The following is a 13,831-nucleotide window of genomic DNA, read 5'->3' as shown; positions in this document are numbered from 1 at the left end:
GTGAGTGTACATTCTCCACCAGTTCGTGGGAGTCAGGAGGATACTACACGGGCTTTGAATTGGATGGGCCAGAGTTAGAATCCTACCTCAAACATTTTCTAGCTGAGTGAAATGTGGACAAGTTACTTCCCCCACCCCGCCCTGCCCTGCCCACCTAAATTTCAATAATTCCTACCCCAAGAATTACTGTGAAAGTCAAATGCCCTAATGTTATGTCTTCCACACTGGTTCAGACAGTAGAGCCACTCTAAGGGCAGAATGCATAAAATCTCAATACACTTAATTGTATCATGTGAGCTAAGATCTTCTCTAGTAGGAAAAATTAAGACCACATTATATGTCTACAGGTTTTCAAATATAAAAAAAGTATATGTTTTTAAAATCATTGCTCAAAGTTTATCAACTAAATGCTTCTTATTTGTTTACCCTTTTTTTCCAATTTGTTTATTTAACCTAACAAGTAGTAGCAGATATCAAAAGTTCAAGAAAATATAATAGGAGAAAAAAACTTAAAGATTAGAAGTTTCTATTTACAGATTTATTTGGGAGGGAATGGGTCAATAAATACCATTACTGAATTTTAGTAATCAAACACCTCATCTAAGTTCCACCCCACTGCTTGTCACATGGTACAGGCTGAATAAATGTTTATTTGAATCTGAATTCGAAATGCAGATTACATTCCTTAAAAGCAAGGGTATAACTCATTCATCTCTGAATAATGAGTTCCTAGTACAGTGGCTGGCACATAGTAGTTGCTCAAGAAATGTTGATTTAATATATGAACTTACAACTGAGAAAGCATGCAAAGGTCTATAAAACATTGTGTCTCCAATTATTTTGGATTGCAATTTACCCCAATAAATCCTAGTCTACAGTCTATGAAATGCTCCTTTTGTACCCATCGCCACCTCATCTGAGATATTTAGAGTTTCTTGGGAGGGAGAAATATGTAGGTAGAAACCTTCCTTAGGCACAGAAATATTGATGAAGACAGCAGAGTGGGAGGAATATGTCACCTGCACTCTTGTCATATAACAAAGGAACCAAAGACACAACACATTATACACAGTACCTGTCAGACAGTGACACAGTTTTGAGCACGTATTTACTCCCATGAGCCTCCTATCCAGAACGTGTCTGGTTACAGTAAACACTGTAGAGATTACAGAAGGTGAATCCTAGCCTTTCTGTTTGCAGATGAAAAACCTACACTATTATATTTCACATATTTATACTCTGTAACTGAAAGCCAGGATGGCCTCAAATTAAACAAAAAGCTAAGATCCCATTGTTGTACTTTCACTAAAAATGACATTGTAGATAAATATTTATTAGCATGGGAATTCATTACTTATTGGTAGGTGGAAAAGACAGGATACCAAACAATTTGAAGAACAGAATCCTCTTTCAGTACTGGCATAAAAATAAACATAATGTGCATCAAATAGAACAGTAAACTAGAAGCTTTTTTTTTTTTTTTTTACTTCTTTTAAAATAACCCATGGCTAATTTTTCAAAAAGTGCATCCATACTTTATAAACATGATAGACCCAAGTTAACAGAAATCTACCTTAAATAACTAAATAAAATGCTTTTCTAATCACAAATACAAGAAAGAAAAAATAAAAGTAGAGGCCACAGAGATGCTGAAAAGAAGTGTGGAGGTTAATCCAGGTTCTAGATTTTGCCCCAAAACTGTGCTTGCCTCCCCCCACTGATACATTTAAGTACACCTTACAGTTTTCAAAGTACCGTCAGAAACATTCTCCTATGACTTTTGTCACTGTCAGAAAAGACTTCCTTCCTTCTCCCTTGCTCTGCCTCTCCCTTAACCTTGACCTCCATGTGAATGGTTCTTCAGGCCTGGATTTATGTACAGCATACTTATGCGTTATAACCTTCTTCTTTTCTTTTTTCTTTTCTTTTCTTTTTTTAACCTAAAGGTCAATTATGAATGGCCTTCTGTGCATCGAAATATTCACCTATGACATCAGTTTAATAAGCAGGGATCTTTTTGCCATGGTCCCTCTGGTAACACAGGCTATCTTTAGCGTATTGGTGTGAATCAGAAGTCCTACAGATGCCTTGCCTCTACAAAATGGAAATACACCTTTTATAGCAATGGCACAAAGGGAATATTGTGGTATAATAGAAGGAAAATACCTCACCAGAGACTATGTTAAATTTTAAAGAGATGATAAATTATTTGAAAGGTGGTTTAAGTAGCTTACTTTCTGGGGGTAAATTATATTTCCAATCTAAACATCAAATACCTGGATCCTGAAGCCCAGAGAACTAATCTTTTGCCCTTTTCATTTCACTTCTGTGGACAGGCTGGTGACTTCCAACATAATCCTCTTTCAAATACCTTCCAAGATGGAATAATAAGTATACCACATAGGATTTCCTTTATGTTAAGGTTAATATGTGAATATTAAATTCAGCCAAAATGAAGCCCATGAGAAAATGCATGTGCCTGACACAGCTGGTGCTCAGTAAAGGTTAGCAATTGTTATTATTATTATTAGCTAGTAATAATATACACTTCTATGAAGAATAAATCCCCGCAAGGGGAGCCTGGGTGGCTCAGTTGGTTGAGTGTCCAACTTTGGCTCAGGCCATGGTCTTGCAGCATGTGAGTTGGAGCCCCACATTGGGCTCTGTGCGGACAGCTCAGAGCCTGGAGCCTACTTCCAATTCTGTGTCTCCCTGTCTCTCTGCCCCTCCCTCATTTGCATTCTCTCGAAAAATAAATAAACATAAAACAAACTTTTTTTAAAGAATAATTCCCCCAAAACGTGAATATTTATCCACACGTTGTCCAAAAACTTAGAAATAGACAAAAGGCATTATCGGATGTGTTTTCAGGGCTAGTGCAGTATAGCAGCAGGTGTGTTCAAGGATTAACTCATTCACTAGGACTCTGTACCTTTGTTGGACTTCCTATTTACTATTGGTTCAGATATTTTACAATTTTGGAAAGGCAGATGTTAATTTACTGAAAGCTGATAACACAGATGATTCTTGTCTATTACCAATACAATACAAATGATCTCTGTTCCATAGAAAAGAAAACCCCAAAGGTTAGTTAATATCCCTGTAAAACATTAGCCAATTGTGCATCTAACCCAGTCATCTTATTCTAAGATTCTTTTTAAAAGCCTTCACAATGGGTCATATAAGCCTCTGTTGCTCAAACGCTCCTTAAATTGGCTTTATCATTTCACTGGCTCCCCTTTTAATTAATAAAATGAATACTTAAAAACTTTTTTCAAATAAATAAAGTGCTATCATTTTTTAAGTGCCATGGACAATAGTATTTCACTACAGCCAATATTTCACTGTAACATTAAAAAATGTTTTTGGAGAAAATTCTCAAAGTCCTTCCTTTCAGTGAATTTATACTGACAGCTCTTGCAAGTTACATGCATGGTGCGTGTGTGCTGTGCATGTGCGTAATAGTTTTTCAGTACAAATACCTTATTTAACCCCAAAAAGGCTTCATAATTAATTACCCTTACCTTATAATTATTATATAATAATACACAGTTTAATTATAAGTAAATTTATAATGCATACAATATAACAATAATTAATACTTCTATGGAACTTCTAAAGGAGAGTTCTTTTCTGCCTTTTTTTTTAGACACATTTTAACTAGCTCATGTGTACTGTCAGAAATGCAGAGGAGCCATAAGACACAAGGCATACAAAGTTTAGGACACTACCTAGTACTTAAATGGACAAATGGTTCCTATTGTTGATATGGTTTCTGGAACATGCCGGAAAAAGGATGTGTGTGTGTGCGTGTGTGTGTGTGCGTGTGTGTGTGTGTGTGTGTACATGCATGTGCTCTGTTTTGCTTACAATTTTATGGGCCATTCATACTTCCACACAAATTCTACAATAAAGCAGATTGACTTTATTATCTTCAAGGCCCATTTTACTTGTTCAAAAAGATCAGGGAATAAAACAGAACTTTAGAGCCCCAAGCAATTTTGTCTAAAAGAGAGCAAAACCATTCACACAGTGTCTCAATTAGAATATCTTAGAGTACCTCCAGAAAGCTAGAAAACAATAAAACTGATAGGCACGTCAATTCTACTGAGACCAAGTCTTGAACAAGTGATTACGCATTTTGTTTTCCTTTCTAGACAAGAAAAGAACCAAATGGATTTCATTCTTATTCTAAAAATTCTGAACCAAAGAGCCTATCTAAAAGTCTAAAACACTTGAAGCTCAGAAAACAGGACTCACTTTTCTGGCACGCAGTATTCTAATGCTTTACCTTTAAAGTTTAATTTGTCTACTGCACATCTGATAAAAGGTTTATTGCAACCTTGAGGACTCAGTTTATGAAACCCAAAAGATTTGGCAAAATGCAGAAACTCATCCTAATCTCTTGGAAGTTTTGGTTTTTTTTTTCAAAGGTCTCTTGAGTCCCTTTCCATGTTTCAAATCTGCACGAGCATATAAAACTTACAAAGCCAAGAAAGAAAGTTGAAAAGCCACAGACCCACAGTTAACTTCCTGCGAGGCATATAACAAGAATTTTTTTAAAACAGCAAGTTAGAAAATTACTTACTTTTTTCCCAGGTCTTTGGTACAAAGCTCAAAAGGCAAGTTCCCTTTTCCCACAAAGTCTTGTTAATTCATAGCAATCACGCAATGAGGTCAAGCAGCCCAAATATCTAAAAATTGTGCAGAGACAGAAAGTTAAAATTCAAAGTCAGATTAGAAATTAAGAATCAAGATACGTATTGCTATTCAGAGTCTCTGTGCATAATTACAATACAGATTTCACTGGAATATCTAAATGATAAGCTGTGTTAGCTACTTTTCTTTCAGAACAATACTAACAAGGCCTAAATCAAGATGGTATTTTGGTCTGTCATCCTATTAAGGACACTAAAGGAGGATCCAGCAAGTATTCTTGGCAATCATTCATGGTAAAAATGTCCTTCTCGGAGAGTCATAAAAAAATAACTGAGGGAGGATCTGGGCTTCTAATTATACTGTGACTTGGGAGGGAAGGTCTTCCGACATCACACTTGCCCTGCTCCACCTTCCAAAGATGAGCTCATCTCACAAGCACAGAAGTGGCTGTGAATAGAAAAGAACAGCAACAACCTAAAGAAAATCGTCAACAACTTGTAAACATCCTTCTCATGGAATCATTTAAGCACATTTCGCTTCTGCAGGTGGGAATGAGAAAGTGAGTTGTGTGAACTTTTTTCTCATCAAACAGAAAATCCAAAAATTCTGTACGGTCATATCCCATTTGAAAGATAAGTTACTTCCCAACAATCTCACAAATGAATACATTGGTAATAACTCATAAGATTAAAACGTCTGGGTAGGTAAAACAGATGCCGCGGGGAAACCATAAGTGAAAGTCAGCACCCCTCTCTCCAGGTTCTCCCATTCTAGGCCTTATGCTAGATGTAATTCTAAGCACGATAAACTCATTTAAAAGCCACGAGAGATTGAGAAATAGGTCAATTAGACGGAGCAAGGAAGCACTGCTACAGTAGGCAATCATAAGTGAAAAGCAGACAGAATCCCACAAACATCAATAGGCATCTTTTATTATTATTACTACCATTGTTACTGCCAGCACTTAGACAGTGTTCACTCGTATGCCAGATTCTTCTCGTAAGCGTTTTACGTGTATTAACTCTATTAGTGATAGAGACAAGAGGAATATCCCCTAGACATCACTGTGTCACTACTCAGTACACTCAGTTCTGCTATAACATTTGTGTTTATTCCAAGATGGCTATGTTAGGGAACAATTTGGGCATAACTCGAATTTCACATTTGTTTACGTATGATTTCATTGCAGGAAACCCTAGGTAATAGCGTAAGATTGCATCCATGGAGAACACAGTTGCAAAAAGATACACAGAATGCACAAAGCCCATGCTTCTAACATCAACGAGCGATCCCAGTTTCCACCCGTGTGTTACGCACCACAGCCATCCACACATGTTCCCCCAACTTCCCTTCCAATTTGAGGTAACCCTCCTTCCACCACTTCAAGTAACTCACAACCTGCAACCGTGCCAAGGCCTCAGTCTACAAGAAAACATCAGGATTTTGTCAAGGTAAAGTGTCATAATTGGCTATACTATTTATTTATTTCTTAGCCACCTAACATGTGTAAAGTTGTGCTATAATTCTTATTCAGTTCCTATCTTATTATTTTAATGTGTCACTGATAAAGGTTTTTGAGTGTTGTGTCCCTGACCCGATTTTTCCCGTAAGTGCAATGTGTTTTACTGTAGGCTTTTGCATAACATGGTGGTTTTAAGAAACACCTGTACCTTGTTTTAGCAGAACTCAGGATACCATAACTGATGTTTATAAAGATGCTTGTGATTTGAACCAGAGGGGATAAATGGTGATTTTCATATTTTTTTCATTATGTTAAAGAGGACAGCAATATATGTAATACAATTTTAGAAAGATTCTCATTTATGATGTTTATAATTTTCAAGTGTAGACACTTAGTTTAAGGTAAATGAAAACTTTATGAGAAGTTCCCTAATGGTGTTAGATAAATAAGGTGCTACCACACCATTTAGGACAGATCAAGATGATAGAGTTATAAAGAGAGATCCTTGCAGGCAAGAGGGCTTACCTGTAATTACTGGAAATGACAAACTGAACTGAATTAGTTTTCATTCCTTGAAACCAATCAATTGAAAAAAGACTCTGAATTTATCCTTAAAAAAGTCCAAGATATACAAAAAATGTATGTGTATGTACAAGTAAGTTTTTCTATGACAAGTAATATTATTTTAAGGAACTGTAAAAATATAAATACCCAACAAAGGGTAAACAGTTTTTTTCTAAATCTGTGAAACATTTAATAAAATGGGAAAATGTGTTTAAGCAGTGTTCATTGGAAATGCAGACTATAAAACAATATGTACAATACAGCCCCAACTTTGTCTAAAAGTATCTATAAGCTAGAAAAAAAGAAGGGAAAAAAGTCAACATTTGTATAGCTGCTAATTAAAGATAATAATATTAGGACAGAATACTTTTTAGTTTCTTTGCATTTTCTTGTGGTACTCAAATTTTTCACAATAACCACATCTACTTTTACAGTTACAAATAACAAGATACTATATAAAAACAGAACGAAGGGGGCACCTGGGTGGTTCAACTGGTTAAGTATCCGACTCTTGAGGTCATGGTCTTACGATTCCTGAGTTCCATCCCTGCATTGGGCTTTGCTCGGACAGTGCAGAGCCTGCTTAGGATTCTCTCTTTCTCCCTCTCTCTCTCTCTCTCTCTCTCTCTCTCTCTGCCCTCCCCCCCCAACCCACCCTCCGTACATGTGCATACTCTCTCTTCCTAAATAAACTTAAAAATTTTTTCTTAAAAAAAAAAGTTAAAAGAAATAGAACTAAGGCATTTGATGGGAAAAACCTCTTTTTATTACCACTGTAAGTTCACATGTGAATCCAGCCAATAAGGCCAGCCCAAGAACACAGACACCAGAAGCTTCCTTCACAAGCATTAACAGATCCAGTCTCATGACTGTACCCTTGAAAGTATTTTCTATCTCACAATTCAAGGCACACACAGTCCCAACAGGGACGTTCAAAGTATATAAATCCATTACAGAGGTCAAAATATAATTTGCTTTGACTGGCTAAAACTATTATGGATTAGTAAAATCCAGATGAAAGGAGATTTTTAATTATGTAATTGTATACAAGCTATCTTAATGTCTGAAAGAAATTTCATTCTGAATGAAGAAATTGTGTTCTGGATAAAGCTCCTTTCAAACAAGATCAAGATTAAAGAAATACAAGGGGCAATGGATTTGGGTGTAGGAATAAATGCTCCACTTGGGGGAGTTTTAAATAGAAAGTAAGAAGAGAGAGAGATTAATCTTCATGACTTCCAAAAGGACTCAGCTATATTAAAATCTTCCCAATAACAATGAAACTTGACTTTGAAAACTGTACATTTGCCAAAAATGGTGGGGTGCCTGGGTGGCTCAGTCGGTTAAGCGTCCGACTTCAGCTCAGGTCACGATCTCACGGTCTGTGAGTTCGAGCCCTGCGTCGGGCTCTGTGCTGACAGCTCAGAGCCTGGAGCCTGCTTCAGATTCTGTGTCTCCCTCACTCTCTGCCCCTCCCCTGCTTACACTCTGTCTCTACCAAAAAATGAATAAACATTAAAAAAAAAAATGGTGACTCCTTAGTCCTGAGTGCACGGAGTTTGATCTCATACACTGACATCACAAAACAACTGAATGGTGAGGGTCCTCAGGGGTCAGAGGACAATTTGGTACAATCTGGCCACAACACACCTGAGTTTACTCACCTATGCCTGGCTAGCAGCACATTTAAATAATGTGTTCCTTTTCATTTTCAGTTTAACCTTCCTGGTGTACTGTCCACCCAGTCACTATTTAGAGCAATTGCTTTAATAGGATGCTCCATTGTCAAGAACGTACAGAGAATGAAAAGTCAGTGGTTGTGGATGTGTGGGTGTGGTTCTGTTTCATAAAATAACAAAGCACCCGTCGTATGCAGTGTACCCATTTGAATAATAACCATATTCCTGCCGGACAAAGTATACATGTAGTAGTCTTTGTATTTTTGTTTTGCTTTTCACTTCCAAACACGCAGACTTTGAAGAACACCAAACAAAAACAAAACCCTTATGTTTCAAATTTGCTTTTGTATTTTTAAGCATTTTCATAGGTTCCCTATCAAACGGAAACAAATGCTACTGGCTTCATGTTTTGTTTTTAAGAATAGAAAAGGCAGGGGCGCCTGGGTGGCGCAGTCGGTTCAGCGTCCGACTTCAGCCAGGTCACGATCTCGCGGTCCGTGGGTTCGAGCCCCGCGTCGGGCTCTGGGCTGATGGCTCGGAGCCTGGAGCCAGTTTCCGATTCTGTGTCTCCCTCTCTCTCTGCCCCTCCCCCGTTCATGCTCTGTCTCTCTCTGTCCCAAAAATAAATAAAAAACGTTGAAAAAAAAATTAAAAAAAAAAAAAAAAAGAATAGAAAAGGCAAAAGAACATTTTCCTTTTGCTATTATGTATAAAAAGAGATCACAGAGGACTATGAGTTCCAAAAAGTCAGTCAATTCAAGATACCCCTCAGAGGCTCTATCACTTTATCAAATGCATGCTGATTACTTTGAAAAGTACCGGAAATTCTTGGCTTCTGAGTTCTCACAAGTTGCCGCCTAAAATGCTGCACATATGCACCTTCAACAATTTGCAACCAGGTATTATTTTTTGCAGCCAAATATTATAATCAGCAGGTCAGATATTATATTCAGTTGTGAGGATTCAAAATGAAAAGGATAAATTTTCATTTTTAAAGGACGTGCTGAAATACATCCATCCACACATCCCACACTGACCCTGAAAATATAGAGCACTTAGGAACTCTCAGGATGGAAACTCTATTTGTTAAATCGCTCTAAGAATGAGCACATGTATAGCTCAGGGGAACACACTCCCTTGGCATTATCAGATATTAAAAAAGGGCAACCAATTTTCAGAGTCTACCTGGAAAACAAGCAGGGATTATATCCTGGGGCTCTCTAGTCACTCCCTGGGCAGAATTCCAATGTAATTTAAATTGGTCTTTGGCACATTCTCACTTCCTTGTTTGCCTCACTGTGTCACCTCTGGTCCAAAGCCCAAAGACCTTCACTTTCGATGGCCTCCTCCTCTCAACTGGTTCCTTCCTTCCAACTTGTTAACAACCCGTGGCTCCATGGGAATATTTTAGCAGAAGCTGGAGGATGGGAGAGCTTAAACAAATGATTGTTGACGTTTAACTCTGTCTAGAAAATATCCATTTTTAAAGAAAGCGTGAGCACCCAAATCTTCGCTTCTAAATACCTTAGTTCATTCCAGAAATAGCTGGGACCAGCCCTGGGGCAAGGAAAGTACAAAATTGCCTAAAACATCTTACTATGCAAGAAACTAAGGAGATGCTCAAATATTAACACAGGCCTGACAAAAGGACACAGGAGCTGTCTCAAAGGGCCAAATGTGGCACAGTTTGAACAACAACGACAACAAAAAAGAATGATATGGATGAGTTAGAACACACTGAATAAAAAAAGGAACCATAAATTCATAGAAATTCATGAAATAAGGGATAGCAGGAAGCTCTTCTTTACAAAGAATGCCAGCTAATAAAACACCAAAGAAACAGAAGAAACAGAAAATCCCACTTTGCAACTACCCAGGCAGTAATTGATTCAGTCAAGGATCATTAATGGATGCTAAAACCATTAGGGCAAGGGTTTTGTGGGTCAGGATACTCACAGCCTCCGAGTATCAACCCACAGATTACTTATCATTTAAGTATGGGAAAAGGTGTCTTCATAATAGAGAATTCTGGCAGACCACTTTACCCAAGTGATGGCTGGCATAATCAATTATAGGACAACTGAATGTCACTGTTTGTCAAATGATAATCACTATGTCATATTTCTGTCAAAATGCTTAATCTGTATCTAGTCACACAGTAACAATCAAATCCAGATTGTGGTACGTTCCAAAAGACAACTGTCTTGAAATCTTCCAAGATACCAGTGCCATGAATGATAAAAACAAACAAAAACAGGGTGACTGCTCTAGATGAAAGGAAACTAAAGATATAAAATTCAATGAATGATTGTTGATGAATCTTGGATGAGGAAAGGAATAGTTATAAATGACATTATTTATTGAAATAACTGGGGAAAGTTAAATAAGTTCTCATATATTATCTATGTATCAGATAATATTTCTTGGTGATAATGGTATAATGGGTTATGTGGAAGACTATTCTTATGCTTGGTAGGTACCTATTAAAGTATTTAGAACTAAAAGATCATGATCTCTACAACTAACTCAAATGGTTCAGCAAAACTTATTTATTTACTTATTTATTTATTGCTCAGCAAAAATTAAAGTGTGTGTGTGCGCGTGTGTGTGTGTGTGCATGTATAGACAGACAGACAGACACAAATACAGAGATAAAGCAAATTTGGCAAAATGTTAGCATTTTATATGGCAGGCATAAAAACCAGTAACCATGATCACTTGTAGGCTATCTGTATTCTGTACAACGAGAGATCATAAAGGAGTTTATGGCTGAAAGGAAAATGACACAGACAGGAATACAGTCCACTGGTGTTACAGCATTTAGTCTTTCAAAAAAACTTCTTCCAATTCATTTCTCTTCTGTAGCAATTAACTAATGGTCATTAGTTGGGAGCAAGAAGATTGAAAAAGAAAAAAGAAACTCAAGGAAGAGGATGACAAAAGATAAAAATTAGCCACAGAGAAGTTCAGTTCTCCTCCACTCATTTTGAAGAAGACGAAAGTCTCAAGGTTTAAAAATTGTGCCTTGTTTCCTATCCTGGTGAGAAACCCTCTGTGGGCGTGGCCATTTCCACTGAGCCAGAAAGAGTCCTTCTGCAAGCTTATTGACCAAACACCCTAAGCAGGGAAGGCTGAGCACCTGATGTCATCCCAGCCCTGGTCAAGCCCAGAACACGGTGTGTCTGAGCAACAGTCCAGGGAAGCAAACATGCATTCCAGAACCATAGCTCTCAGCAGCTGCCTCAAGTTCAATGGGTTTGAAACAGAATTCTCCCCACCAAACTTGATCCCTTGTTTCTATGACCCCTTTTCTTAGTCGAGCCAGTCTCCAAATTGCAGCTTCGTCTTTCACTTTGGTTCCCATGGCCCATCCTTCAAACCCACTCTTCCTCGTTCACACCCTCGAGGCCACGTTGGCCACAGTCTCATATTTCAGGCAGAAACGGCCTCTCTTTCCTCTGTTCTTCCTCAATATTTCTATCTCCTGCACTCACTTGGCGCTTTTTTAATTGCTTTGTCATACAGTGTCAATTCTACACGCACTGTAGGTAAGTGCTCTGCTATGTTATCTCATTTAAAAATCACTGTAAGTCTGTGGAATAATTTATATTATTTTATCCCAACTTTACAGAAGAAATGGCTGTTGAGTTGAGACCATGTGTCCAAGGTCACAATTGTAACACTGACATTCAGAGGTCTTCTAGCTCTACCCTAATACCTAGGTGCTTCCTATTGTTAGTTACAGCTTTAAACACTGTCCCCATGGCCTTAAATCAAGCGTGGGATCCTTGAAGGAAGAGAGCATTTCTGTGCTCTCTCTAGAGTCTAGCAATACTCATAACTCATGTTCACTGGTTTACATTTCAAGACTCAGATCAGAGAGCATTTTTCTTTGTGACTTCTATCCCTGCAAAACCAACCACTCAATCCTCCGTGCTCTCTATATGCTCCTACTGTGGCAATGCACACCTTAACTGAGGGTCCGTGACGGCTGAGGGTACACATGGTACACAGTAGGCACTTAATGTTCATTGAATGAAATGTTTATGCAGGAGGCAGTTGGGTTTCTGAACAGGGTTGCTATGCCTTGCTAAAAAAAAAAAAAAAAAAAAAAAAAAAAATTGACCTCATTTTTATCTTTATCACATACTGAGGAGGAAATTATTTTAGGAAAGCATGACAAAGGGGAAATGAAGATGAACGGAGAGCACAGGTCTTGGCTCTTTGTGCCATATCCACTCAGCTTGCTGCCCTGGATATACTACGTTCTAGAGCTTCTAAATTTTAACGTATATGTAACATTATTTCAAAACAAATTACGATTCAGTATGTCTGGGGTAGAGCCCAAGATTCCACATTTCTAACAAGCTCCCAAGCGATGTTGATGCTGCTGAAATCCACGGGCCACACTTCTGAGTAGCAAAAGGTTCTAGACAGTTGTAGTGAAAGTCTGCCCACTTAGAGAGATGCAACAGATTGAAATAGCGAGACGTAAGATTCAGAGTGTTAATGCTAGTTATCTCTGGGCTTCTCCTTTCCACTTTTCTATAATTTCTATGAATTTTACCATGATTCTTGCTGATGGAAATAAAATTTTCAATACTATATATACAATTGCACTTAAAAACTGTACATTTGGACATTTCTCTGCATGGCTACATCTTCATTTCAGCAACAAATATGCTTAAAAGGACTAAACTTGGGAGAAAACAGGTTGGTGAATTTAGCAATTCCCTATCTACTCGTTTTAACACGTAGATTAACATAACACCGCAATTATCCTTAACAGTCACCACCACAAGCATTGTTTTTCTCAGGTTCCTTTCCCTTAAAAGAAAGAGAAAGAATCCATTCAGTTGGAAGACAATAAAAGGCAAGCCAAATTAAGGACAGAAGGAAAAACAAGCAGGCACTACATACTGAATCCCTTCCAAGTGGGTCAATGGAACTGCATCAAAGTCCAAACGGAGGGGGAAATGAGGTTCTCCCAGGAGAGGCAGGGTGGGCTGGCTTCCACTACAAGGCTAAACGCAATCAATTAAAGCAGCACTCACCATCCATGCACCTGCAAGTGAGGTGGAAAGAAATGAGGCCCAGAGGAGCCCCACTTCCAAAGTGTAACAGGGAGACGTCATTAGGAAAAAAGCAATCAGAGGGGGCCCGTTGGCAGGAAAACTTTCCCCAATACCCACTTCCTTCTCCTTCACAGGAGCTCCAGTGGTTGCCAGGTTGCACAGTGGGAGTCGTAGAAGCTGCAGCCCTGGCAGGTGGGCGTTTTCACACCCACCCCGATACCTGCAGCAATTCCAGACACCTGCCCAGCCACTGGTGTCTATGACTCGGAGTGGCCGAAGACCAAGGAGGAGGTCAAGCGCCCCATGGCAGAACCAGGCATCCCTGGTTAAAGGAGCACACTTCTGAGGCTCTGCATCCTCTACTTTCCAAATCTCTTCCAGCTTACACGTAA

The 13,831-nt window shown here is 38.4% G+C and overlaps 1 protein-coding gene across 8 annotated transcripts in view; it reads right to left on the bottom strand.

Moving 5' to 3' along the window:
* Nucleotides 1–13,831, bottom strand: part of APBB2 (amyloid beta precursor protein binding family B member 2) — a 383,779-nt gene that overhangs the window by 264,752 nt on the left and 105,196 nt on the right. For 7 of the 8 annotated variants that reach the window (XM_058722766.1, XM_058722767.1, XM_058722758.1 and 4 more), the window contains exon 3: nt 4,589–4,694. The exons of the other annotated variant lie outside the window; for it this stretch is intronic. The gene's annotated coding sequence lies outside the window, so the exon portion shown is untranslated. The remainder of the gene's footprint in view (nt 1–4,588; nt 4,695–13,831) is intronic. 8 annotated transcript variants of the gene reach the window in all.

The sequence above is a fragment of the Neofelis nebulosa genome, chromosome 3 (assembly GCF_028018385.1).
Source record: "Neofelis nebulosa isolate mNeoNeb1 chromosome 3, mNeoNeb1.pri, whole genome shotgun sequence".
NCBI classification, from domain to species: domain Eukaryota; kingdom Metazoa; phylum Chordata; class Mammalia; order Carnivora; family Felidae; genus Neofelis; species Neofelis nebulosa.
The sequence above is the reverse complement of the archived record's forward strand: the minus strand, read 5'-3'. Positions and strand labels throughout refer to the sequence as shown.